The sequence below is a fragment of the Myotis davidii genome, unplaced genomic scaffold, assembly GCF_000327345.1.
Source record: "Myotis davidii unplaced genomic scaffold, ASM32734v1 scaffold47, whole genome shotgun sequence".
Classification (NCBI taxonomy): domain Eukaryota; kingdom Metazoa; phylum Chordata; class Mammalia; order Chiroptera; family Vespertilionidae; genus Myotis; species Myotis davidii.
In genome coordinates, this window is record NW_006298163.1 from 490,077 (window position 1) to 495,825 (window position 5,749).

The following is a 5,749-nucleotide window of genomic DNA, read 5'->3' on the forward strand; positions in this document are numbered from 1 at the left end:
ATTATATAAAAAAGAAATAACATAGCAAAGACCTCCTAGATACAGTGAAGACTGAACTGAAACGAGTTAGGGAAAAAAAACTTATCTTTTAAACAGGATCAGTATTTGGAAATCTATGCAAAGAGGTTCTTCATAATTGTAATAATCCTCACACAATACTCTAAAATGCACATAAATATTTTAATCTTTCCATTGTTCCTTTAGTGTCTAATAAAAACACACATGGAAAGCCTCCAGCCAATCACATACAGGATTGTGAAGTGTAGAAACCAGGAAAAAAGTGAGTAGCATTCAGTGCAAAGAAAGGTCATGTGACAGCCCCTCAAAAAGACACTTTTGGTGCTGCAGTATGTGAGGAACCTTGTCTGGCTTCTTAAATCCCTGGTTGGTGCTCTTTTTCTCTTTGACAGCAAAGTAATAGCTTTCTCCAACCCAGAACTATCTTGGCTTTCTGTGAGCCTTTCCTGCAGCTTGCCATTGGCGTTGTCAGTGTGGGCTAGTAAAGTTGATGAAGGTAACATCCCAGGATAGAACTGTGAATTTCAAGCCAGTGAGATTTTGAAAATGGCCAGCTTGGTGACTGAAACATATTTTCATCCCTGAGACCCTTCATCCCAACCCCAGTTGGATCCCTCTCTAGTTCCAACCCATCATTTAATGGAATGACAATATTCAGAAGGGCATAAAGCAGGAAGCTAAGTGTGGATTCTGTAGGATGTCCCAGCCTCTTTCTCCCTTCTGCACACTCCTGATTCCCAAAACTAATTCCCCTTCCCAAGGATGGCCTAACCTGAGGGCAGCTCAGCACTCATAGTCACACAGAATCAGCTTTTCCATTTTGAGTATGAGCTAAAATACATCCCAACCACCCTTGTTCTGCCCTACCTACAACCCAACATCAACACTCCAGGTGGCCCATCGTCATACCTCAAGAGCAATCATAACAGCAGCAATCAGTCAACACATATTTACTGGTATCCATTGTAAATCCAAACTCTTTGCCTTCATGAAACTTCCAGACAGAAGTACTCTCCTCTTTTAAAATAACAAATTTCAGAGGGAAAAGGGGGGCAGGGAGGAGATTAACAGTGGAACTTACATATATGCATAACCCATGGATACAGATAGTAGTGTGGTGAAGGCCTTGGAGCAGTGGGTGCAAGGTGGAGGTGGCCAATGAAGGGGGGGGGGGACAAAGGGGACATCTGTAATACTTTCAACAATAAAGATAATTTTTTTAAAAAATAATAAAGTGCAAATGAGAAGGGAGAACAACATATAGTCATAGGCTCTAGCCACTGATGACTGAGTATCTAAAGCATGTAGACATCAGGGGTAAGGGTGGGGTTGAGAGACAAAAAGAGCAAAATGGACAAAAAAGGAGGGAGGGTAAAATGTTGATGGTATTAGAGGCTCTGAAAAGAGAGGAAGAAGGTTCCTAAAGGTCCCCTTGGCACAACCATGGTTAAGTGCACAGCTTGGATCTTCCCCATTCCACTGTCAAGAAGCTTCTAGATGTTAATTAGTATCTTTTTCTTCCTTAGTTTTCTCCTTAATTTTGTTCACTTCCACAAATACTTATACATGTAACACTTAGAACATCCATTAATTCTCTAAAATTCACATAATTACACACAAGTACTATAGATAGAATATTTATGTCCCTCCAAAAGTCATATACTAGTATATGTTAAAACCTAACTCCCAGAGTGATGATATTAAGAGCTGGGGCTTCTGAGAGGTGGATTAAGTTCTGATGGTGGAGTCCTCATGAATGGGATTAGTGTCCTGATAAAAAAGGCCTTAGGGAGCTTCCTGGCCCCCTTCTGCCCTTTGAGGACAGCCAACCAAAAAGTGATTCTGTCAGCACCTTGATCTTGAACTTTCCAGCCTCCAGAACTGTGAGAAATACATTTCTGTTCCTTATAAGCTAACTGGCTATATTATTTTGTTATAAAAGCCGGAACAGACTAAGATAATACATATTCTCTTTGTCATATTCTCCTCATGAACAGAAGTACCCACCAGTTTTGGCACCAACTCTAAGATCTATGTCATGCTCTCAGGAAGAGGTGTCAGGACAAAGCTGATTGGTTGGGGGTTACTGCAACATTTTCTTGTCTTCCAGGCCGGATGGGAACATTGTATTGAAAAATATAAACAGCACTGAGCAAATCTCCAAACTTGCAAGGAAAGGTAGGCAGGGCCAGCTACTCATCCGCTCTGTGACTCCGCCAAGATGATAGTTTTAATTGAACTTGGTGGATGAGCTAATTATGGACTGAAAAAGTTAGCACTGAGGTTGCAATGAATAACACTTTTTATTTTTTATTTTTTTTGAAGCACAGCACACAGGTGACATTCTTATACAATTTAAGTGTTTCTTCAAGGGTTTGGAAAGATATTTAAAGCAAAAGTGTTCCAGATAAAGGTGAAGGGAAAAGAAAAAGTGTATTGTACAACTGTGAAGGTTGAGTGGTGAGCAGGAAATGGAGTTCAAAAGAGGCAGAATAATGGCTTACAACAGGCAGCAATAAGTGGGAAGGAACAATTAATTGAATCAGTCTGTTAAGGCTCAAAGCAGTCTGATAGAAAGACGACGTAATATCCTGATTCCAGAGTTAGGTTCCCAAATCTTTCATATGACTGATAATTAAAGCCAGCTCTTGAGAAATAAATTTATTCATTTGTGTATTCAAAAGGGGAACACAGTTAGCCCTTTGGCCTTACTCCAAACTATTTTGGGGGGAAGGGGGCGGGGCACGCAGGAGTAAATTCTTTAAGATCCTAAAAAATAAATAAATAAATAATGAAAGAAAAGAAAAACATTTGAAAGCATTCTGTATAACCAGGATGAATTTGAGATCCTAATGAAAGGACCAGGAAACAACCTTCACTTCCAAATGTTTGGCTACATCCTATACAACCCCCAAAGTTTGCTTTTGAAGATTCAACTGCTAGTTGTAGCATGGACTTCAGAGAGTCTTACTGATGATATTGTCATGTTTTCTATTTCTTTCTCCATTTTGTTACCCAACATTTATATTTTCAGACACACATATACATACACTAACACCACCAGGAATTTGGGCAGGAACAGGACAACTAGCCCCACTACAGTGAACAGGGTTGAAAAACAGGCCAAGTGTTTGGATCCCAGAATGGAAAATAGATACACATTCAGCCAGCACTCCCACCCTAGCTCTGAACTTTGAGAAATCTAGACTACCAGAGGAAGGCTGGCCCTGGTCTCTGTCAAAATAGTTACTAGCATAATCATGCGGAATGTTAAAGAGCAGTTTTTAAACTGGATAATGGCTCCACCTCTACTACCGGGGAGGTGAATTATTCAAGTTTTGTGATTTAGAACAAAATAAATGAGAAAAGAGCCATTAAACTACATGGTATTGGCATTTGAGAAATGAAAAATAAAAAAGTTTTTCTATTGAAGAGGAATTTTACTCTCTGCTTCCAGGAATAGTCAAGGGCTCTCCCTCCCCCCATCAATAAGAAGCACGAGATGGCACCAATGTCAGAAGAAACAATGGAGAAGGCATGGCACTGTTGGTAGGGTGGTGGGGAAATGCCAGCTGAGAAGAACAGCTGAAAGCCATCATCTCTACTAGTAAGCCTATGAATGTGGGTTCCATATTCAGAACAGCTGAGAGTAGGGCACAAAGCCAAAGGCATGAAGAGCCCAGGAGTGGAACAGCCCTAGTTAGTGGCCAATATCCATCAGAATCACCTGTTGCCAAACATGAGCCAGTGGAGGTAATGGGGTCTCAAGCTCAGACATTCTGATTTAGTAGGTCTGGGGAGGGGGCAATAAATTTGCATACCTAACAAACACCTGGGTGCTGCCAATGATGCTGGTTCTGGAGATAGATGCATTTCTACAAGAGAGTTTAGTTAGCATTCAAAACTGTAATATTATGGGAAACTCAGTCTCCATGTTCCTTTAACAGGCAATGCAATAGCATATAGCAGGTCCTCAAATAACATCGTTTCATTATAACTGATAAAATGCCATAGGAACTTAAATCTTGTTCATATCAACTTAGTCTGATATGTCATTTCTCTGCAGTTCCAACAATCTATGGGTGACATTAAGTGAGGACATACTTTATTCTGTTAGATTTCTTGGTAGGAAATGATGTTGGCTTGCTTGCAGGTGAGAAGCATCATCAGTCCAGTGGGCCCATGTTTCCAAGAACCAGGGGAAAAGGCTCATTGCCTATTGTTGGTTCTTTGTGACAGAATCATCTCTGTCACAAGGGTCATATTGAGAAGTGTTTGGTTCAAATATATACACAGCATTTTGAACCCTTCTCTAAATGAATAGAAAGCTTTGGTATTCTGTTTTTTCACTTCTTGATGTTCTCAGGGTTATTTTGTTTTGTTTGTTTTGTTTTGTTTGTTTTGTTTTGTTTGTAACCCTCACCAGAGAATATGTTTTTTTATTGAGTTTAGAGGGAGGAGAGAGAGAGAGGGAGAAAGAGAAAGAAACATCGATGTGAGAGAGAAACATTGATCAGTTTCCACCCATATGCACCCCACCTGAGAATCAAACCCAAAACCCTTTGGTGCACGGGATGATGCTTCAAATAACTGAACCACACCAGCCAGGGCTGTTCTCAGTTTTTAAGACAAAATTCAGGATATCCATGAATATTATGCTAGGATGTTTTTTTCCCCTTCTTCACAGCAATGTTTTTTATCTAGGCCTATTATAGTCCTTGGAGACTTCTGAACACCTGTCAAGACAACCGAGAATCACATTACCTCTCGAAAGAGAGCTGAGGTTAGTCAACACGTTGGCTTTGTTTGGTGTTGAACTTGATTTGGTAGTGATGGGATCAGGTGGTCTCAAAGGGAAATTGCAGGATATACACAATACATTCAGCTAAAAAGTCAATGACTCCCAGACAGGTATATTCTGTTTGGCCATCTAAAAATTGTGTCCCCAGATGATTTGACTGAGACAGCCACTTTACCTAGTGGTTGAAAAGCCTTAGTTCCACTGTAAAACAATTTCAGCACTTGTTCATTAAATTTAAATTTAAGACATCAAAGAGGATTTGCAAATCTGGAAAGCATTTATGAAAAATTTAAATGGGGTGTCACTTTGGCAGTGTAAGTGGCATGAACTGTTTGATTTTCAACTATTTGCAGATGTATCTGACTCTGGGATTAATGCATGTATATTCCAGAAGAAATTGTGTATGCAAAGTTTTGACCAAATTTGTCTGGAAGAGAAAAATATATGTAGTATGGAACTATTCTCCTGTATGTAGTGTGTCCCTGTTTGTGTATATGAGAAAAGAGAAACATTTTTTTTTCATTGTTTTATAACTCTTTTTTAAAAAAAAAAATCAGAAAACATGCTCAAAGTCACTAATCATCCGAGAGATGCAAATCAAAACAACAATGAGGTACCATCTCACACCTGTCAGACTGGCTATCATCAACAAATCAACAAACGAGAAGTGCTGGAGAGGATGTGGAGAAAAAGGAACACTTGTGCACTGCTGGTGGGAATGCAGACTGGTGCAGCCACTATGGAAGACAGTATGGAGTTTCCTCAAAAAGCTACAAATGGAACTCCCATTTGACCCTGTGATCCCACTCCTAGGAATATATCCTAAGAAACCAGAAACACCAATCAGAAAGGATATATGCACCCCTATGTTCATAGCAGCACAATTCACCATAGCTAAGATCTGGAAACAGCCTAAGTGCCCATCAGTAC